Raw genomic sequence first — 24,019 nt, forward strand, 5'->3', positions numbered from 1 at the left:
CTTTAAAAGTTAACAAATACTGGAAATAACACAAAACAGAAAAAAATAGATTTATTTATATTAGGATTTTAATGATGTAAAATATGTATTTATTATCTGAGAAACCTGTACAAGTGCTTGTATTCTACATTTTTCAGCTACATTCTCTTTGATTGCCTCTATTTATGATAAAATTCTATAATATCTTTTCCTATGGATTGACTAGGAAGATAATTTAGATTTTTTATGTAACATTTATTATTGATGATAATTTAGAAAATGTATTTCATTTACACAAGTGACTCTTGGAAATTCTATATATTGGTACCATTGTCAAGTTTGGGGGAATTTATCAAAAGTCTTTCATGTGCAAACAATAAGTTTTCAGACATTCACAATTCACTGGACAGGGGTTAATCTGAAATGGTCTTTAACTTGATGGCACTCTTTAATCAGTGAGGGCTTTAGGGGGGACATCTCTTTATCACCAGGTACCTACAGCCCATCCTCACCCAAGCTGAACTTCTTCCCTCTCCTTGACACATGGCTCTGCAAATGCTGATCTCTCCTTTTTAAATGGCCCTTTTTCCTCCTCCCACATACCCCTTCTCCAAGGCCAAAGGAGATACAGCTCCAGACTCCTGCTGTCCTGACTTTTGCTCAAATGACTGGAAGACAATGCCTCTGTGGGGTTAGAGTTTTGTTTATTTGTCTGCCTTCTCCACTAGACTCGGATTCTCTTGAGGGAAGACAGTGAGTCTTTCCACCTGCTTAGCATAAGGCCAAGCTGGTGGGGAAAAGTGCTCATTAGGTGTATCACAAACAGAAACTGCTCCACAGCACGTACTCAAGAAGTGTCCCAATTCTTTACTTTCCTAAACCTAACGATATTCTGCTTTGATTTCACAATTATCAATTGATGATTAAAAACAGTATCATTCATTTATTGGCCCTCTTCCTCCTCCCTGGGGATCAGGCAGCCTGTGATAATAGGAACTTTCTCTGAGACCACCAGTCAGCTTTGATGACCCTGGACACTGTCCTTCTGCCAGGAGACTCATGGAGTTGTAGTCCTCTCTAATTCACCTTTGACTGGCCCCCAGGGATCACTTCCCTGCCTTTGAAGATGGTGACATTTGGGGGGCAACCTTAAGTCACCTAGATGCCCATCTGCTTCTGAAGTGCCACCATCTCTAGAAGGTAGCAATGTGAGCTGGGACAGGCCTGCACCAACTGTGAAATGTTTCCGACTCGTTTCCTTCGAGGGCTTAGAAATCTCCCCAAAAGTAATGAATGAAGATGTCATCAGATTTGTGAATCCCCACCAGTCTCACACACACACAAAAAAAAAAAAAAGTGAAGAAAAATAATAAGAATAAGGGAGGAAGGAAGGATGGAAGGATAAAATTACAATTAAGGATCTCCATCAGCTTTATTTGTGCTTCTAAATTTGGCCACCAACACGTGTATAAAACAGAGTCAATGTTTCAATGAACCAACCAGCAGACTTTGGTATAGCAGACAGAAAAGGGTTGAAGAAAGCAGAAACAAAACACAAATAGCCTACGAAGACCTTTCAAAGCTGCATTCCTTGTAAGGCCAGGACCGGGAGACAGGACAATAGAAAAAATGCGTGGTTAGCTTCAGGTTACTCCAAGTTACCATTTTTTGCGTCAAGATTACAGCAGAAGAAACTTTCTTATGTCAACTGAAACTGTGCTGTTTGAGAAATTTGACTCTGTTCTCTATAATCTTGATTTCTCTTCTCAGAAGTAGAGATAAACAGCTTAGTTTCAGCTTGGTGACGTGAAAATTCAGCACGAGTGACACCTTCTTCATTTTTTAGCCTAGTACATTGAGACCTGGTGCAGAAGCTTAATTTGTATTTAATAGAAGGAAGGAAGGGAGGAAAATAGAAGTTTGGAGAGAGGGCAGGAAGGGACAGAGGGAGGGAGGGAGGGAGGGAGTGAAAGGAGGAACTGTCTTGTGCAAAAATTCCCAGAAACTCCAGATCATCAAATTCCATTTTGTCCTTCCTGTATGGCTGAACAATACAGTTGCTTCATGCATTTTCTAATGAATCTGCTCAAGCAAGAAAATAATAATAATAATAATAATAAGGCATACACAGGTTAATTTCTACATTGACTTATTAATATATTAGCCTGTCACAAATGTTTATTGAATGAATCAATCAATGAATGAGTTTGTTCATTATCATGAATCTATGTTTTTAAAGCTACATTAATATCATTCAGGGGGAAACATGTCCCTTTCCTCACACCTACATAATTGTGCAAAAATGAACAATGATTAGAAGCCATTGCCTTCCTACACTAAAAAAAAAGACCAGGCTTGTTGGCTTGTTTATCTCTGTTTTGATGATAGAGTTTCCTCCCCTGGCTCAGAAAAAGACTTAAATTTATTTTGCATTTTATAGAAAGTAGCTAAGGCAGACAAGGTCTTTTTTAGGCTCCCAGTGGCTTACTTCCAACTATATTATTACAGGGTGGGGTGGAGGAGGGGGGGCTGGAGAGGGACATCAACATAAAATAAAGCCATTTTCCCCTTAATCAGAACTTCTTTAAGAGAGGTTAGATTACAGTGCCTCAATGTCCCCCATCAAATTTACTAACATATTTCCAGAGCAAAGGACACTCCCAATCTAATACATTCTTCCAGGTAAGGTTGATGTTTGCAGTCTGAGGGAGAAATGGAGATTTCACTCCCTCACATCATCTGACCAGGAACTGATCTAGCAGAACAAAATGGCTCACCAAGCTCTTTTCTAGTTAGCAGGACTTATTTAAATTCCTTCCCCTCCCCCAGCCCCCTTTTTATAACCCACAGCAAATTACCAGTATTGATAAACCATTAGAAAATAAAATAAGAGACAATTTTATTGACAGCCAAATGAAGTAATGCCTGGGTTGTGTTGGTTTTCAGCAATTGAGCTTTTTGTATTCATTAAAACTCTGCAAGCAGCATGTGTTAAATTTTTGATATATGCAGTGTGCTCTGAAATCTTTATCTACATTAACTGAGACACCAATTTGCACCCCTGTTGCCCCCTAATAGGCTGATTTATTGTGGTTTCCCAAGGCCTATTAATGAAAGAGCTTGGAGTTTTTTAGTGGCCTAAATCAATTTCATTTTTGGATGCAGCAGAACTTGTCAAGGTCCATGTCTCTCATTTCCTCTTTTGTCAATGCGGATGGATGGTGTGAGCTCCTGCATTGTTTGCAGCAGCCAGCAGCTTGACAGATTGGCATGTAGGCTGGGGACTACTTGGACATCTGCACAAACTCAGTGAGTGGAATGACAAAGAAATGCCACGGGATTCCCAACTGTCTTCAAGGGGAGAAATGCCTACAAAAAGTTTTTGTGCAACTAAAGAAGCGTGCATATGCGTGCTCGCTCACACACACAACCTGAAATAAACTTCAAGAAGCTGCCAATTTAGAGTGGCAACAAAATCATACTCCGCTGTTCATACCAAGATCTTAACCTCCTCCTTTGATGGTATCAAATTCTTCTCTACTTAAACTGCAGCCTCTGGGCTGAAGGCATTTAGTTTTGTTCACTGAGGCATCCTATGCACCTAGAAGAGAATCTGAGCTAAGTAAATATCATCAGTAAACAGACTTTCACACAAGGAGAAAAGAAAAAAAAATCATTGAACAATTACTTTTTTAACCAGTGTTTGCTACCATGGGGGTCAGGGCATCTTTGAGAAAAAAAAAAAAAAAAATGCTTGGCTGTTTATAAACATTAAATTTCTCCATGCAATTTCAGACTTTCCTAAAATCCCAAGGACTTTTAGGGTAAGAGAGGCTTTGATCCACACAGTGCTGAGACACTGGGTAGTTTAATTAGAGTAGGGGGCAGGGAGCAGGAGCTATGCAGTGTAGGAGAGAAGAGACTAATCCAACTGGATGGAATGATCCGTTGCTTACTCTTCCTAGAGGTACCCTAACACAGCCAGTCAAGCAAACCATCCAAGAATTAATTTGATATACTAATCACTGTTCGCAGCCCAGAAAATATTAAAGAGATAATGAGTGAATTTGTCAAAAGCCACAAAAAAATTGTCCTCCTTTCTCTTCCAAATGTGTTAGTTGACTTGTTCCCTAGGGTGACCAAGTTAAAGAGTTCTTTGAGTTTTCTTCCTCCTTTTGAAGGGCGTTCAGAATATTCAGGAGCAGATCTTATTCTGTAGCGGACATATCCAAGAATAAGCTAGCCCCTTATTGGCCATCTTGGAAGAGAAGTTTCTCACAGAAATCCCAAAGGCCTCTGCAGCTCACTTAAAGGTGAGGAGAGACAGGAGAAACCAGCAGCTCCCCATCCCCACCCCCACCCTCAGGGATGAAGAGAATATTGCTGGATTTCACAAATATTGGTTAAGTACACAGCTCCTGTTATTATCAAGGTATATTTGAGAGAATTCATCATTCATTCAGAGTGATGGTAACATTTCTGTATCGTACATTGGATAAATTGGGTTTTTTGGTCTATGTTTTGAGTTCTCAGAAGCCCATGAGACTGTGTATTGACTGTTGTCCTGTTTCATCTTTATAACAGAAAAATCTGGTCTAGAGCCTGAATTTTCTGTCAGATTATGAAGTGATCTGTCACGAAATCCTGAAACTTTGACAGAATTTTGACTAAAAACACCCTGACCCAAAATTTAGGGGAAAATTTAATTGAAAAAATCTACCCACCCTTTAGGAGACTCTGAATGTAACATTCACAACAAAAAGGAGTTGTGCATATTCGGGCAAATGCAGTTGTAAATTTTAGCTTTTCCACTAATTGGAATAACCTCATGCCTGATTACTTTGGCTTGCTTACCTTTAAAACAGGGATAATAGTAGGTATCTTTAAAAGCAGTGGAAGGATTGAACAGGGTTATGTCCACAAAGCACTTAGATGGGGGCCAGGAGCACAAAATGTGCATTCAATACCCAGCAGTTGTTGTCTTGAAACTTCCCAGGACACCAAGGGAGAACTGGATAAGGCAAAGAAAGACCACAGGCTGCTCAGGGGCATAACAGGACACGGATAGACTGTGCAGTCTCCAAATCTAAATCCACCTCTGGGGAAAGAATGTTCTTTCAAGACAGTCTCTTTTGTGGGTACTGGGGTGGGGGGAAGGGCACGGGCAGCAACTGAAAAAATAGCAACCCAAATTTATGACAAAAGAGGCAAAACAGTTGAAGAAACAAACATTAAAAATGAAGTCAGGTTCCCACTTGTTTGGCAATAATAAAATTTAAATAAGTCACTTTAGAAGGAAAAGCAAGTACTATGAAGGCCAAGAAAGCTACCAATATGTTTTCTCAGAAGGACAAACAGTGCAGTAAAAACTTAAAATGAATGAAAAATGTATTCAGTTCACAACCAAAGAAACATCATGGGCCCAAAGCCAGAGCTATTCTTGAACCCTCAATTTCCCCCCCCCCCCCCACCCAAAGGAGACTAAATTTAACCAACTGGAATTCTTTTGTGAAAATAGCATTCCCTTCAACCTTTTCAAATGAAGAATTTGCACTTGAGAGGAAATGTGTACTTTCTCACTAGGCTGGAACTCCTGACCTCAGCTTAGCTACTTCTGGAGGAGCAAGACTACATCATGGCGGCTGTTGCTCAGGTGCCAAGAACGGATGGAAAGGCTTTAGAGAGCAGGAAACATTTCTCCTCCCGACAGGGAATGCTGCCTGGTCAATCTCCTCTGAAGGAAGAACACTAATCTTGTCTCTAAGGATGAAATCCATCAAAAAATTAAAAAAAAAATGTATAGTTGTAGAATAGATGACTGGAATAATTAAGGTTATTGTTAAGGAAGAGCTTAGGATCAGAGTCAGCAGCAAGTTTAAGCAATGAAACGATGTGCTAGAGGCAGTTTCTCAAATTCCTGCTTACTTTAAGGAAATTATGATGGGCTCATCAAAGAGCATCTTGATCCTATAATAGACTAAAGGGAGTCATGAAGGGCAAAAAAAAAAAAAAAGCCCAAATAACTCATTTTTAAGACAACAGCTAACTCTGTGGCTGAGAGTATCAGCAGGTTAATTAAGAAGTCTGTTGGCAATGAGGACAGCATATATTCATCTGCGGAACTTACTCCTCATTAACACAGGAGCATAACCAATAGTGGCAGAAGAGCAGCATGCCTTCTGCAGAGGGAGGATGATCTTCAGAGACCTCTTGGCTGGTGGGGGCAGTGGTGGGGGGAGTCTCCTCTTGCTCCCTCTCTCCACCCTATTCTTGTACTAACAAGAAAGCAGCTCCATCACTACTTGTATCTGTTGTCTACCTATGAAGTCACAAGAAACAGAACTCAGACTCACATATTTCATGGATTTTAACCTATTTTAACCCTTTTTCTTTAAGACACTGGAAAGGAAACTATTGACAGTAAAATATTCATAAGCAGTATGTCATTCTGAATGCTTTGATTGCAAGAAACATAAAGCCCCAACTTAAACAATAAATGAATTTTTTCTTGATTTCATCAAATGTAAGACACTAGTTCTAACACAACCCTTTATTTTTTGAACCCCTAAGAAAAAAGCAAAATACTGGCAATTAAACTGACACAATATTCTCTAATGACAAAAAAAACCCCTCTATTCCTATTGAAAGAAAATTATAAAGCTGATTGAGATGTATATCTTATTATACGTAAAGTGCATACTATAAATATTATATATCATAAATGTGTTTATAGCTATAGTCTTCAAATAGATTGCTTCATATTCATAAAACGTCTTCACATTCAAAGTTTGGATCTTTAGAATCACTTTTTTAAAATTCAGAGCCATAATAGCCATGTTTTTTTTTGCTATTCAGTATTATCCTCTGTGATATCAAAATATTGACAATGCAACATTTCTTAAAAGACAGAACCACTCTTGCCTCTTGGATTTCCTTCCAAGCACGGACACTCATTATGCAAGCTTTGATGATGGCGCTTTTTTTCATCTTTTCAGGAGACATCAAAAGAAGGTTCTTAAACAGAAAATAGGATCCTTACTCTAATGCCCTTCAACAGCTTGTTGACTGAACTGTCAAGGGGCTTTTGTCATCAGTCATGTCACATGGCATAACAATCAAATTGACACATGTACAAGCAATGACAACTAAGTCAGGACTGCTCCTGGCCAATAGTGATTGCAAGATATGCTCATGGCAAAGTATGCTCTGATTTCAAAGATGTTGGATGAAGAAAAGAAAGTACGACTTAGAGTCAACAGAATGCATTATTTTACTTTAAAAAAAAAAAAAAAAGAATGATACCATGATTCCAGGGTAGGTTAATGTCATTGGGGACATGGATTCTTTCCACTTTTCTGCTTAGCCATCCCCAGTATGATATCCAGTGCTCAGTCCGATGTTTTCATGGGCTCAGATGGTATTAAAGTTCTAAGAGTCACAAGCAAATATGATATCCAAGGAATAAGAAGGGACATTTTCTCCCAAGTGTATCTTTTTATCAATACGCAAAACACCCCCCTTGAAGGATATTCCAGTCACACAGGAAGAAGAAAAAGAATATGTGTCATTGCTCAGTTCTGTCTCATTGTCTATAGGGTTGGCCACCTATAGACTGGGACCTTTTAAACCATGAGCCCCAAATAAACTTTTCCTCTTCTAAATTGTTCTTGTTGGGTATTTTGATCTTAGTAATGAAAAAAAAAAAAAAAAAAAAACAGGGCTTACTGTTGACAGATTTTCTAGTTTGTTAAAAAACAAAAAAATCAGAAAGGTGTATTTTCCTATGGAATACTCCAATTCTTCAACTATGTCTCCAAACCATCCTTTTCTATACTGTTTCCTGATTTCTGCATGTAGCTTGGAAACTAATAAGGCTTTAGTCAGATGGCAGTTTACAGTAACACAGGTCTGGGGGCACCACTGGAAAACCACACCTGCAGCAGTGCTGGAGATGGAGCTCAGACCTAGTGGCAAGTATCCAAACGAGCAGACTCTGCCCACAGAGACAGAGGTGCCTCCAAACAGCACAAACAGCTCAGCCTTTACCAACGGGCAGATGGCACCTGGGGGAAAACCTGGAGAAAGTCCCTTGAGGCTGCACTTAGAAGTTCTAACTGCTGACACCACAAGAATCACTAGGAGTCCTTCCAGCAAATGACTCAGACTCCAATTTCAGAGTCTGCCCTACTTCAACCTGCTGACCCATCTCCCATCCACCCCTTCAATTCCGAGGCATCCCTCCAGCCTCTCCCTGAACAATGCGCCTTCTGTGGTTTTGCACACCCTTCATCCTCAGCTCCTTGTCCCTTTCTGGCTCTGGCCCCCTTCCACACGCCCTTTTACTTGCTCCTAATGTATTTGGGCCACAGTTGTGAACTGGGCCTATTGTTTACCTTTTCCCATGGTGTCAAATATATTTAAGATACCTGTCAGTTTGTTCCAGATTATTGTAGCTTCCCTCAGGGCTTCATAATCCCCAACATATCTGGGAAAATCTTGGCAATCTCAGAATTCAAATTGATCACCTATGCCAGGCATGATGGTCCACACCTATAATCGCAGTGGCTGGGAAACTGAGGCAGAAAGATCGCAAATTCAAGGCCAGCCTCAGCAACTTAGTGAGGCCCCCTAAGCCACTTAGCGACACCCTGCCTCAAAATGAAAAATAAAAAGTCTGGGGATGTGGCTCAGTAGTAAAGCAACCCTGGTACCAAAAAAATAAAATAAAATAAAATAAAAACCTTGAGCAGCTATGAGTTTATGGCCTAAATAGCCAACGTGATTATAAGCATGAGGCAGGAAGAGAAATACCTTTTATAAAATATTTCCTTCCTTCATTTTTCCATTTTTCCTTCCTTTCATTCTCCCTTTCTCCCTCCCTCCTAATCTCCATTTCTACCTTTCCCCTTCATCTCCTTCTAAAGAATTTTTATATTTTAATATTAAAAAAAAAGAATGAAAACCCAAACCACCCAAGTTTCCATCACCACAAAAATGTTACTATGGATATTTTAGCATAGTATTTTTCATTTTTCTTTTTCTTTACAGTCTTATCATCAATTGATTTAATTAAAATTTTCATGATGGTGTTTATTTTTGTGCAATCAAAATCATCAAGTGGTTTTCTTAACATTGAATCAAACATTTTTCTTACAGACACACATATTCTTGAAAATTTAGTTGTAAAAATTATACCATTAATAATTATGTAAATAATTATTTACAATATTTATATATATAAATTCAGACAAATCAAGAATATACATTCTTCCTTTCTAGACTATAATGAAAGGCAGAAATAGTTTCATCGTTTTGTTGTACTCTTGCAGTTCTTTTTTTTTGGGGGGGGGGGCAGGGGTGGGGGGTGGTACCAGGGATTGAACTCAGGGGTACTCGATCACCGATCACCAAGCCACATCCCTAGCCCTATTTTGTATTTTATTGGAGACAGATCTAACTCAGTTGCTTAGTACCTGGCTAAATTGCTGAGGCTGGCTTTGAACTCATGAGCTTCCTGCTTCAGCCTGGGATTGCAGCTGTGTGCCACAGCACCAAGCTCCTGGGCAAGAAGTGTTGATTTTGAACTCTCTTTAGGAATCTGTACTCTTGTTATTTAATGACCCAGGCTCTCTGACTCCCAGTGTGAAAAAAAGAAAAATGATTGAATCCATGCTTCCCCTGAATGAAAAGGTACTTAAAACTTGCAGCACTTTCTATCAATAGTCTAAACTCTGAAAGCAGAAAGGAAAAAAAAAAAAAAAAGATCTTCGCAAAGAAAAGACACATACATATTCTCTCTCTCCTTACAATAGAATATTGTCACATCCCGGCTGTTTTCACTTCTCATGTTAAAATAGACACTAAAAATAGTTGTTTCAAACAATGCTTAGCATTACAAAACCAAGTTATTCAGAGCTCAATTTTAAAAAATTCATTTAAATCAAGATTAATAAGATTTTAAAGGGAGATGAAAACAATTTTTTTCTCAGTATCTTTCTTTGGATTTTCTTAAGAACTCTTACTTTCAGAATTAATAGCTTTAAATTTTTTTCACAAAGATGTCTACATTCACACCTCGTTAAATGCCCTCACATAGACAATGACCATCAGCAATCAGACTAGCCCATGGGTCTGGTAGGCACCGCCATTCTTATCTCCGTGGATTGTTTGTTTGCCAGTCTATTTAGCTCCTAGGTATTCTCTCCATTAAACTAGACTAGCAGACAAAAATGACTTTGCAGTATCTGACAAAGTGGTAACATGCATTTATTTGATCTGCTAATCCCAAAGCTAATGTTTGAGTGTAAAGGGTTTTTAATCAAATCCTCAATATGCGGAGGAACCAGCCCCGTGCAGTCTCTCCTTTCTGAGTCACAAAGGCCTTGGTTTCCAGCTACTGCCTCAATTTCATGAAACTATAGAATTTTAGAGCTGGAAAGGACCTTAGATTATTTGTGACTTGACCTCCTAGCCATTTTAAAACCATGGCTCACAAACAGTGTACTCTGTAACTGTTCTCTTGCTAAGTCCTTGTGCTCTTTAAAAGAAATGAAACCTCTCTTCTAGATGCTTTTATGGGGCCGCTTGTTAAAGGGTGGTTTGTTGGAGTCCTTCTATGCTCACAAACTTTGAGTGAAGTTTTGATCCTTCTGACCAACAGTGACTGCTGTAGCTTGGCTCCTGAATGTCTCCCTAAGGTCCATATTGAAGACTTGTTTCCCAGTCCAGGAGGCTATTGGAAGGGGATGGAACCTATGGGAGATGGGGCCTGCTACAAGGAAGATAGATGATATTGGAGCGTCACACAATTAAAGGGGACATTGGGACCCTGGCTCCTTCTCTTCCCTTGTCTTTGATTCCCAGCCACCATAAAATGAACCACCTCTTCTGCCATAGGCTTTCACCATGATGTACTGTGCCAAAGCAATGGGCCCAAGTGCACTTGGAACACCAGAAACCATGAGCCTTTGAACTGATTCTCTCAGGTATTTTGTCACAGTGACAGAAAGCTGACTAGCGCACTAGCCAAAAATTTATTTTCTGCAAGTGAGGAAACGTGGAGGAAAGAAAAAATGAAAGAAGCCCAATCTTCTTTGAGTGACTAACAGGTGCCAGGCGACTTACAATATCTATTTTGATACTGGCCTTTTAAGATAGCCCTTGCTCCCATTTTACAGGTGAAGCACCCTGAAACCCAAGTGTTTCAAAAGAACTTGCTCCATACCTCAGAGTTAGTGAGTCACAAAATGGGATTTTCAACCCTAGTCTATCAGGCCCCAAACATTGCCCACGTTCTGTTTACTGCACCAAACTCATTTCCTCAAGCTTTATTCATATGCCTAGACAGAAAATCATTTCATGAATTCCACATGGTTGTCTGGGCAGGGTAGACACTCCTCTTTTGGAGGAATCTTCAAAGTAGTGTGTTCAGAAATCTAAATAAATAAATAAATAAATAAAAGGCTCATGTTTTACTGTGTTTGGCTCATTGATGATTATAATTTAAACATTTTTGAATGATGGTTGTTTTATGTCAGAGAGCAATGCTTATTCCCTTTAGAAGTTGACTAAGGATGTTGTTCTTGACTCCATCTGGAATTCTAAGAAAACAAGGAACAAAGCCAATCACAGGTAGATGTCGAAGGTACTCAGAGACTTCTGATCATTAGGCCTTCAAATCAGATAGACAGATTGATGGCTGGAGGGTTTTTCAGGCAACCCCACACCCAGAAATAGGGTTTCCTTGAGGGTCAAGATAACTCTGAATCAGTACTATCAACACAGTTTGGCCATTCCTCAGTTAATTTACACCAAGGACTGAAAAATCTGCCAGAAATAAACAGGAATGAGGGGGTGGATAGAAGGAGAAGGAAAGAGAAAGAAAAGCAGAGATGAAAGAGAGAGAAAAAGAACAAGAAACTAAAGAGAACAGAAAAAGGCAAAATTAATGGGATTTCCTCTTTCTGGATCTAGAATCTAGAACAAACAATCAAACAATAAATAGTTTTTGGATTATCTTAAAGGACTCTGCCAAACTGATGTTTCCTTGCAATTTTATTACATTGAATTCTACCTTGTATCTTTTTGACCCACTTCTACCTCAAATTGGTACAACTGAGAACATAAGGTTCAATGCAGATGGTTGCATGGGAAGTGTAAAGAGGTTCAGGTATTGAAACTGGTCTCCTAACTGGCTCTGAAAATCAAGAGTTATTGTGAGGTGGGATCCTGCCCAACAGTCACTGTCAGATAGCCACTTAATCTTGTTTTTTGGTTCTTGTGTGTGTGTGTGTGTGTGTGTGTGTGTGTGTGTTTTGTTTTTTGTTTTTTAGCTTACTGCTCTACTAAGACAAAGTCATCACCTCATGATTCTTAACAGCAAGGGCTCTGTAACACTCAAAATAGATTGTGCTATGTCACTGAAAAATGATGTCGCTTCTCGTTAAATCATCTCTTCATCTGCCTGTTCATTTAGCACCTCCATTCCCTGCCCTATTCCATTCCTGGGCTGTCCCTAGCCTCATTTTGGGCTTCATACCTGTGTGATCATTTCAAATCCTCTTCTTTGCCATGTTCCAGTGTTAGTTTTAGTCCCCTCGAAAAACAAACATCTTCATTTTTCACCCGGGGAGAAAAATGCCATGAACACAGGGCTGTGTCTCCTCCTGGGACCCAGGCCCACTCTCTCTCTGGAAAGGTTACTCTGTTGCACTCAGGTGAGTAACTGACCTCACTAAGGATGACTTGTTTTGCTTTGCTTTTCTCCTTTTAATTACTTTCTCAATCCATCCAGGCAAAGTCAGATCATGTTATTAAAGAATCTGGGATGTGTTGCTAGTAAGCAGCAATTTATTTTTCTCACCCTTTGGAAGTGTTTCTTGTTGACGGTTTTCACTCAGTGACCCAAATAATACATGTTCCTGTTATGCAACAGAGGTGACAAGCCAGAAAGATCTGCACTCACACAGTAGCAGGTCTGGTCTTCATCAGACACAGGCAGTGTTTGTTTTTATTTAACTACAAAAGATGAAGTAGAGAAATTCAAGGAAAACTCAATGGGATGCCAGATAAGACAAACCATTCATTAGGGGAAGAGAGAGAATTTCTTTTTATACATTCTTGTTAAACCATTTTGACTCTGAAATGGAAGCAGGACACCAGAATATGGAAATCGTCACATTTGTGGTTTTATTAGGGTGTATTTAAACTTTTCAAACGGTAGGCCAGCCTTTGAAAGTTCTTGACTCAGCAAACTAGGGATGCATTTGGCCAACCACTTTTTCTTCCTCCAATTTAAACCCATTTATATTCCAAGGGAAACTTAATCTGTACATTTATGATTCATTTGTGCTTAACTTGTCAAAATGTTAAGAGCTGTTTGAAATAAAAGAAGCCTTTACATTCTGATGCTTATATAATTTTTATCCTTAGAATCAGAAAGCTGTGCTTTTTGCAGAGCATCAACAACCCCATACCTATAGGCGTATACATCATATATGAGAAAATGCAGGACTCAAGCAGACCACAGGTGTACTGCTATTACTTTGAATTTCAATCTACAGGCATACGTAAACAAGTAAGCCTTAAATTCATTTTTTTAAAGAAAATTATATCACTTAAATGGTGATGTGTACTAAACTAAATTGCTAACCTACTCTTTTCCTTGCAGAGACATTGTGCACTGTTGATCAAGTTACATACTGCACAATTCTGGGAAGCACACTCTCAAAAACAGCACCATCATTCATAGTGAGTCTGTTTCCCTGCATTCTTTTTGTTTTTAATGGAATTTTGTCCTTATTTTTTATTTGTTCTGATTGGTTACACATGACAATAGAATGCATTTTGACACATCATACAGAAATGGAGTATAACTTCTCATTCTTCTGGTTGTACATGATGTAGAGTCACAAATCGTGTATTCACATATGCACATAGGGTAATAATGTCTGATTCATTCTACTATCGTTCCTACCCTCTACCCCATGTCCCCTCCCTTCACTCCCTTCAGTCTAATTCAAAGTACCTCTATTCTTCCCTAGGCCCTCCCACCTTATTGTGAATTAGCATCTGCATATCAGAGAAAACACTCTTTGGTTCTCTGGGATTGGCTTATTTCACTTAGCTTGCTATTTCCAGTGCTATCCATTTACCTGCAAACGCCATGATTTCATTCTTCTTCAAGGCTGAGTAATATTCCATTGTGTATACATGCCACAATTTCTTTATCCATTCATCTGTTGAAGGGTGCCTACATTAGTTCCATAGTCTAGCTATTGTGAATTGAGCTGCTACAAGTATTGATGTGGCTGCGTCCCTGTAGTATGCTGTTTTTAAGTTCCTTTTCTCAATTCACAACTCAGGCACAAGCATCATCTAGAAGTATCACTAAGCTACAATATATTTATTGACTATACCAAAAATTCTACCTTGACTTATCAAGTTTGCAAGGACTTCATGCATTATTCTAACATGGTGGCATGTGCTTATCTATAATCAGGCTCTGGTTTTGACTCCATATTACTAGGTTACTAGGTTTATGCCTTGGAAGAGGTTCCCTTTCTATCTTCAGATGGAAACCTAGGATATCTTGACCTCAGAGGACATCAGTTATGTGTCTCACAGAGTGGGAGAGAAAAGGGTATCCATGCTTGAAACTGTGAGATGGAAGGAGAGAGGAACAGATCAAAGGCTGTTGAGGGATGACGAATCATTGAATTGTCGTAACACAAGAGTTAGGCTGCCTGGTAGTGGAATAGAGCAGAGATCAAGAACAGTGCCAGGCTTCAAGGGTCTGGGGTGGGAGCTGTGAATGCTGTGAGCCTCCAGGGCGCTCCACCCACAAAAGACCTAGCCCACCTTGCTGGGCTGATGATAGGCTCTTACAAGAACCTATCGACCATTTATATTCCAAGGGAAGTAGTAATAAGAGTTCAAGGTTATGATGCATTTAATATTCCCAGTGCCCAACCTAATATGATATCAACAAATGTTGGTTCCCTTTAGCCCTTTTGGGGGCATGGACCAAAAAAAAAAAAAAAAGCATTATGAAGAACCTAACTCATGAACTGCCACTTGCCATGGGTATTTTTTGGATGCTTTGAGCTTCCCACATGGCTTCATTTTGGAATCTGTTTTCCCTCACTTTATGTCTTTCTAGAGGGGCTCACAATCATGGGGTCCCTAGGGAAAAAATCCACAGGATCCAAGCTGACCAGAAGACTCTTTTTCACTGGAGACAGGAATTGATCTTAGAATGGATGCAACCCAAACAGGACCACTCAGAGTATTTTTTCAGGAACTAATTAGATGCTGAGAGAGAAAGGATCTTTCTGATTCTGAGATTATAAGAAAAACATCCACCCAGGAGTTGCTGAAGGCCAAGCAAAGGGAAACAGAATCAATACCTTAGAGAGAGACAGAGATCATCTAGACCTTACTGTGCCTGAAGCCCTAGACTTTTCAGTTACAGAAAATTAATTCTTTTTCTTTTACTTTAATTCAAATTGAGTTTCTGTCCCTTACAACCAATGGACCATACAACTCCCTAGGGATTATTCTTAGGGAATTAAACTTTGCCATAGGACACATAAGAAAACATCATCCACTCCACCCCACCCTAGTTTTCAGTATAGATTTTGATCTAAACTCTTTAAAATTGTATTTATTTATTTTTATTTGCAGTACTGGGGATTGGATCCAGGTGCACTCTTCCACTGATATACATCTCTAGTCATCATCATTATCTTTGTTATTATTATCATTATTTTTGACACAGAGTCTCACTAAATTGCTGAGGCTTGCTTTGAACTTAAGATCCTGCAGCCTTAGCCTCTGTAGGTGCTTTGATTCTAGGTGTGAGCCACTGCCCTTCTCTAAAAAATAATTTTTTGTACTGAGGATTGAGCACAGAGACTCTTTACCACTGAGCCACACCCCCACATCCCCATCCCATCTTCATTTTTATTTTATTTTATTTTAATTTGAGAAAGAGTTTTACAAAGTTTCTGAGGCTGGCTTTGAACTCACAATCCTCTTGCCTCAGCCTCCCAAGTTGTTGGAATTACATCATGTGTCACTGTACCCAAAATTTTTTTTAATTAGGCATTTCTGTGCTAGTACTGTTAGTTATGATTTTTTTCAGAGGTATCCTAAAGAGACTGTAGACATTCCCACTATAATAATTTTTTCTGTTCCTATAAAAAATGAGTGCACAGGGAAATAGTAAGCAATCTCCCAGCCAGTGAGAAGACTCCTGATGCTGGCTCCGGCACTGTCTGCTCCCACAATCTCAGCTGCCATGGCAATCAAAAGAGCACAGAGAGTGGCAATTCAGTCTTACAAGAAGGCTGCAATGCTCCCAGAATCAACAAGCAAAGGGTCTATATGACATGTCTTAACAAAGAAATGGGCAGAAACCTATAGACTAGATCTAAGGCATAGAGCCAGAAAATTGGAAAATCAAAAAGTCAGCCTGGGAGGTAGGAAGAACAGAGTTTTAGGCAGAGCACAAGGATAGGCCTAAGATAAAGCCACATCACTGTTGGAGCTATATGCTACCCAAGGTACAATGTGCATTGAGGACAGATGAGGGCAAATACCTACTGGCTCTATGTTGTTAGCCGGCCTGTAATCACAGCATAACCACACAAATAGAACAAACAGTTATAAAGAGTAGAGGTTCATCCATTTACTAATTTATTTGTGAACACAATGTTTTGTTGTTGTTGTTATAATCAATCTTAACTACAAATACCATGAACAGAGAATGGTGCTAGTGGATGGGATGGAGAGAATCTCAAGTGGTCTTTGCCTTCAAGGAGCCATAGCCTAATTAGGGTTGTCTGAGATGGGTGCATAGATAACTAGCATAGGAAGAACTGTGTTGGTTAAATATCACCCCCAAAGGCTTAGACTGAAAGGGGATAGAACATCTAGGGAGATTGACATTATTCCTAGGTGGTCAGAAGGGTTTTTCTGGAAGTGGGAAACCAAGTGGAATTGGTAGTCACTGTGAGAAAGGGTCCATATGAGTTGGAAAGTGAATTGGGCTTGACCACTTGGACTTGTGAAGCAAGGGGGAGGGTTTAGCTACTTTGAATCGTGTTTTTCTCCTTTGCAAATGGAGGTTTCAAATATCCAGGCATCAGGTTAGGATGAAATAAGATCACTGAGGTAAGGCCAGAGAGCAGCCCAGAAGAGGAGGAGGCAGCACTACCCGTCACCCCGGGTCCCATGAGAAGAGGGAAAGCAGCAGGGTACCCGAGAGTGCCAGGCGGCAGGTCCAGGCTCAAATAGCCTCAGAGAACTTCCCACACCCCATCTGACTCATGAGAAGCAAGTGAATAAGTGGAACTAAAAGAGATCCAGTGAGTGGGCATAAGGGACAACCCAGCATCTTGCTGGGTAGAGGATCAACAACCTCTCTCATTTCATTGTCAAGTTCAGATGGGTCCTCCAACGTCTCATGCTCTGCAGTACCAGCATCCTCCTCAAGAGCTCAGACACCATGCCAGGGAAAATGGGGCAGAATTCCTGAATCAACTGGGAATAAGGCCCTGGCACCGAGCAGGAGCTCAAAATAGGAGTCAAACATGTTCTAAAATGTGTGGACAGTTATCTTGCTTGGAGACCTTAGATTATATGTTTTAATGTCTGCTAATTACACAAAGCCCTCACAGGCATTCAGCCAGTATTTGTATTTATGCTCTTCCTCCTTTCTCCTTTCCCCAACACTTCCAAGAATGGATGGGATTCTGAATGGAATCGATGGAAACAGAACTATCAGGTTCAGATTGCCTTTTACAGATCTGCCTTTAGAGCTTTAAAAATAATTCAAAGCACATGTTTCTCCTGATGGCAGGAAAGTCGTTTTACTGCCACATAGAAAGGACATCACATTTAAAAAAATCATTTCTAGATGCCTCCATCTATGGCTTCTCACACCAGAGAAGTTGACACAATTGTGACTCATCTGTGACCAATTTTTGGAAGCTGTGAAAATGGAACCAAGTGTCCACTTAGCCACAAGCAGAGTGTGTGTGCTCCAGGGAGGTGGAAATGTTGCTTTCACGGGTGACATTTAAGAAAACGGCAGGGACAGCTATCACTTGGTGTGGCTTGGCTACAGAGCCGCCTGAAGGCAGTGTCACTGTTGCTGAGAGCAGGGACAGCTCCCAGGGCTCAAGGAAATAGGTCAGGGTTGACAGCAGCAGCTGTTCAGCGCCATCTTCCCACCCCCTCCACCCCGACACTCCTTTGGGTTCCCTGCCTCCCTCCTGTTTGCCTCGGCCCCTTCCTTCCTTTGATTTCCTCCATTCCCCTCTGGAGTCCAAAGAACAGAAGTCCAAAATGCCTCCCCGAATCAAAGAACTAAGACTTTTCATTGTGGAAGATAATGGGAACATTAAAACCCTTACTCCTGATTACCCCAGAATTTAAATTTTTTTAACCCTCCATGCCAAGACTTTGTGCTAAATCTATGGACAATTTAGAAAGCACGTTTGTTTTCTGAGCTTGATTTAATGGAGGCAGATCAATATGAAATTTTTTAATTCTGTATTTATCAAGCTGATAAAAATCAAATGTTATATCATTAGTTAACTTTGTGGATAATTATATTTACTCTTTGAGCGTGAAAAGTTGTTTTTCACCTAAAATATATTTTATTTTCCACTTAATAAACACCCTCTTCTAGTGATTATCATGTTTCCTGGTCATCCAGGGCCACAGAATTGGGCCTCCATGACTAATTTTGTGCCTCAGAGGAGGACTGGCCATGAGGTCCCCACACTGACTGCCAGTCTCAGTGCTGGTCTAATGTGGAATTGCGTGGACAGACAGCCACCTCTGGGTCAAGTCCATATCAAGCCTTCTCCCTGACAGTAAGAACGATGAACCATTCCAGGAGAAGAGTAGGAGAGGGACGTCTAGGGCAAAACCAGCCCAAGAAGCAGAACCAGGAAGATGAATGATAGCAAAGATCCAGAGATAGGTCTGAAACCAGGGCAGGTTTGGCAAGATAACGAAGGCCAACGGCCTGATGAAGTCTGGAGATCCGATTCCATCGTCTGTCTGTCTGCAGTTTGCAGGACTAACCAGTTTTTATTGGCCTTCTGCTTAAATAGTCACTTCTGCTCTGAGGGCGTCTTAAAGGGCCCAGGTGATTTGGGCACTGACATTGACACTGTCCTTATCCTCATCCTCATCACAGGTTGTGGGTTCTGAAAGTTGGGTTCACTAGCAGTCTCCCTCAATCCTTGCTGCTTCCAACCCAACGTGGGCTGGGACACAGAAAGAATGCAGGATGCCGGGAAAGCGCTCACTCGTACCCACATCTGCAAAGGACAGCATAGGATCCCACTTGTTAAATCAGCTGCCCTAATTTCACCTGCACATTTCTGACTGAGTGCATCAGCTGCTGGCCAGGCTCCTCTCATAGACCAAGGTACAGGGCCTTGGAGACAATTATTTTCCCCTCACTGTACCAAAGAATATTCCACTTGTTTATCAAGTCACAGCTGTGTTCCAGGTGGTGTATGTGGAGATTTTTCAAAACAAAACAAATCCATTCTCCACACTAGAGTCAGAGTGGGTTGTTTATTTTTTTGTTTGTTTGTTTTATGTCTTGGGTTTTTTTTTTTAAACTGCAAATCTGATCAAGTACCTTCCCCTGCTGAGGGGGGAGGTACGTAATCAAAATGCTTCCCACGTTTCACCCTCTTATGGGGGACCTTCCTTCAAGCCTCCCCTTCCCTCTCTGCTCAGCTGCCCTGTTTAGGCTCACAAACCATCCCAGCCCTTCCCAGCACCTAGACACCAAATTCCCTCCCTTATTAATGCAGCTCATCCCTTGCCAAAAAACCCAAACCCAAAAAGCTACCCATCCATCTTTCAGAACTCAAATTAAATGCCAATTAACTGACCCCCCCCACACACACCCCTTTAAAAAATTAAAAAAAAAAAAGTTCCTGCAGCTCCTACAGGGCCAGGCAGCGTTTCCTTTAAGATACTTTATTTTGCATATTTTACCAAAAAAAAAAAAACTGCATTCTTAAGGCTCCATCCAGGGTCTCAGAAAGCTGTGATATGAGGAGACCTGAAATTTATGGTCTTTCACCTCATGGTAAATCTGGACAGGGACTAGCTTCATCTCGTCACTGCCATACCCCGCACCCAACACAAAATTTTATTTTGTTGATTGCTGTTTATTGTTTATTTGTTTTCTAATTACTAAATGGTGATTGTTGTTTATTTGTTTTCTAATTACTAAATGAGGGAAAATAGGAATTATAGAATCTACGATTTTTAAATATTAAACCAGCATCTATTTGCCTGCAGAGCTATGTGATCACACTGGGGATGGAAGAAGCACATTGGCTCTCTGAAGGTTAGGCAGATCCTTTGTCCCCCAGGAGAGAAGGTTCCTGTCACATAAGTGTGCATGGCTGCACTGCTTTCAGGCCAATTCTATCTTTAGCCCTGGATCTAGATGAAGAAATTTGATATTTTCTCATCATGAGGGTCTTGATCAAGGGTCCGTGAGGAACTCACATTGTTTTGAAAATTAGGACTATTTCCTTTTATGTTTTTATCTCAGTGACAACACCCTGGCTTTCATCAAATTCTGAAAATGATAATAAGCTCCCCAAAGCATTAAGAATTACCATAGATCATTCAAGGAAGTCTACATGAAATCTAAGAGATGTGAAAACAGCTCATACAAATCAGTATCAGCCTTCCTTCTTAGTAGATGAGAATCTTCACAATTTATTTAACCACTTTTGAGTTTACTCAAATGTAGAGCAGGCTACATGTGCTTACTCACAAGGTGACTATAGGAATACATGTATACACCCATTCATGTGTTTATGCATATACATGCATACAAATGATACATACTGTCTTGACCAATTCCTGTCTTATAGCACACACCCAATAAATGTCTGCCCTCATCTCTTCTAAGCAAAGAGATCTTCATTGCTTTAGCATAATCTCTGTACTAAATTATTTAAGAATAACCTATCCCCTTACCTGTCCATTCATTTTAAAAGAGTTTATTCAGCACTTATTATGTGCCAAATATTGTGCCATGAACTGGGCAGGGGATAGGATGGAAATCAAAGATCACTAAAGTGATTTGAAGAAGTGAAAACATATTTTTTTTTAAAACTGGAAAAAAATCAAAAAGTAGTTTGAAAATCTCCTACCTCATTATGATGATACATTCTTTCTTGGAGATGAGCCTGTTTGGCTGTCTAGATTATTCCAAAGTATCTAGATAAAAATGGAAAAATGCACTCAGTCATGTGGTTTTTATTTAAAGTACACCCATCATCCAAATGTTTCCAAACATTCATGTGTCCAGTATTATCAAGATAACCATTTCAGAAGATTGAAATTTTCATTCTTAGTGAGATGGCCTCACTTTGGGTACATACAGCTTTCAGCATTTCATGTGAAAACCAACAAATATCCTATTTCTGACATGGGCCAAATACACTGGCTCTTACAAAACAGTCACACACACACACACACACACACACACACACACACACACACGAGAAATTAAGGAAATAAGTGAGTCTCAAAACCTACATAAAATTATTCAGGATTAATCTCTCTTTCTCCTTATGTCTGTCTACACAGGGAGAGTGTCTCTGTCTCTCACACACACTAACCATCCTACTTTATCTCCCTCAGTCTCTCCTGTCATCCCTCAGCCAACCTCTCCATCATTTCCAGATTGGTAAGGATTCCTCAAGTGCTGCCCAGTGCTCCCAACCCACCCACAACACCCCCCAACACACATACCTAAGTTTGCCAGATGCAATAGAGATGTTCAGTTAAAGTAGAATCTCAAATAAGCAACAAATAATGTTTGAGTATAAGTATACCAAAGTAGCACATGGAACATGCTATCCTAATATTTTTGTTCATTGGAATTTTGAATTTAACAGGACCTCCTGCATTTTAGTTGCTAAATCTGACAGCTCACCTCCTCCCCTTCCTGGAGTCATGGCCTGTGACCAAGTTGCTGCCACTGTCACTCAACTAGATGCAGTACTCTTTCTACCCTGGCATACCCTGGTTCCCAGGATGACACACGTTTCCTGGACCCTGCTCCAAAGCCCTACCCTACCAAGCCCTGTCTTGGGAACTGCACCTACTAGAATTACCCAGCATCAAGTTTTACAGGACTAGCTTGCCCTTGTCAAACAGCCAGAACTTTTGGTCACTGTTCCCTTCTCCACTGTGACTTCTGGTATCACTGGAGCTCCTCCTTCCCTGGATCCCCTCCTCCCTGGTGAGACTTCAACAGGACCCTGCTCCTCCCTGTAGCTGCCCTTGTTAACTAAAAATAAATTTCAAAAACTTGATCAACCAACAGGGTAACTAGAACCTCTATACTCAAGTTATACTGTTTCTGACATAGTCCAAATACACTGGCTCTTACAAAACAGACACACACACACACACACACACACACACACACTTAGATCATTCCTAAGCTAAAATGAACATCAGAAGGCCAAACGAAGCAGCCAAGAGACAACTTGTTTCCTAAGAAGAAATGTAGCTAAATGCAAAAATATCTAATAAGCCAATCAACAAATTAATAGTTGCACAAAACACAATTTATCTCAGAGCCTGCAATTCAACCACATAAACACTCATAATATCAAAGCTTTTTTTAATTTCCTCTAAATTTATCAAGGTCTTATTTAATTGCTATAAACACCTAAAGACATGAGCAAATTAACACATAAAATTGCAGGATTTTAGCTGATACATATTCATGAATGCATGTTGTTGTGATCAGGCAAATAATGACCCAAGACATTGATAAATTTGGTAGAGGCAAAAGAAAAACACTGAGAACACTGTTAGAATTCTCTGCAGATCATAGAATGGAACCTTTGAGAAGCCTCGCTCTGGGAGACCATTCATAACAATTATTGTATTTCTGTAAGTCTTCCAGGAGAGAGATCAGCAAATGTTTAACCATAGGCTCCATAAAAATGCTGTCCCCCAAATACTCGAAGGCTAGGTCAGCGCTACAGATCACTGGCTTCTTGGAAGGGTGATCCAGATTCTGCTTCTCAGAAACTGTCTCACATTCTTACTGGCATCCTTGTTTGGATATGTACCACCACTCAGGTAAGATGGACAGATTTCCAAGCATTTGTGGGAATCTCAAGTTACAGCTGTTGTAGGATCTTCAAAATGAATGTCTTTTATTTAGATGGAAATCTACATCCTGTGTTGGCTCACCCAGGGTGGCTGCACTGCAGTTATTTTTGAATGCCTGGCCTGCTAAACTCTCTTCTTAGAACCCATCCATACATAGTTCCTATTCATTAAATTCTTTGTTCTCACCCAAGCAGTCAGTGCCCCTATGAGTTGGAAACTACATTTAGTGTGAACATAGCTGGACCGCTCCTGAAAAAAGAATCAGAGCAAATGCCTAAGGCAGACTGGGAAGCTGAGGGGCACAGCATGGACTATGTCAAGCCCTGCAGAGGGCTCTCCAGAAAAGGGCATGATCATACAGCACCCATGTAGAGATGCTCATCATTTCACCCCAGACCACAGTAAACCTCAGAATCCTTCTCAACACAATTTTCTAGTTAGCCATTTCCAATTAACCTGGAGCAGGAAGCAAATCTGCCTTCCCTTTCCAGGTTGAAATCAAGGAAGTTGAGCGCTGAAATCAACAAATAATGTCAGTACTGAAAGGTGAGTGACTCACCCAAGATGAGACAGAGGTTCAACCAAGCGATTTTATTCGGGGGGGGGGGGGGGGGGCTGCCTGAAGGGGAAGAAAAGGAGAGGCAGAGAGAAGAGAGGAGGAGGGCAGAGAGGGAGAGGGAGAGAAAGAGAGCAGAGAGCATGAGGAAGAGAGCAAAGAGAAAGCGAGAGAGGAAGAAAAGGAAGAGGGCAGAGAGTATGAGCTCTCTTGCAAGCTTCGGCTTAAGAAGAGTTGCAAAGGCCACGCGGCAGGTGCTGATTGGCAGGGTGACTCAGGAACAGCGAGTCT

The 24,019-nt window shown here is 40.4% G+C and overlaps 1 long non-coding RNA gene across 1 annotated transcript in view; it reads right to left on the minus strand.

Moving 5' to 3' along the window:
- The window catches only part of LOC114098010 (uncharacterized), a 131,650-nt gene extending 107,873 nt beyond the window's left edge, over positions 1-23,777 (minus strand). Inside the window, exons 1-2 of the long non-coding RNA XR_011708357.1 lie at positions 23,732-23,777; positions 21,189-21,255 (exon numbers count right to left, since the gene is read on the minus strand). This is a non-coding gene — a long non-coding RNA (uncharacterized lncRNA). The remainder of the gene's footprint in view (positions 1-21,188; positions 21,256-23,731) is intronic.
- Positions 23,778-24,019: the final 242 nt, after the last annotated feature.

Source organism: Marmota flaviventris, chromosome 8, assembly GCF_047511675.1.
Source record: "Marmota flaviventris isolate mMarFla1 chromosome 8, mMarFla1.hap1, whole genome shotgun sequence".
Taxonomy (NCBI): Eukaryota; Metazoa; Chordata; class Mammalia; order Rodentia; family Sciuridae; genus Marmota; species Marmota flaviventris.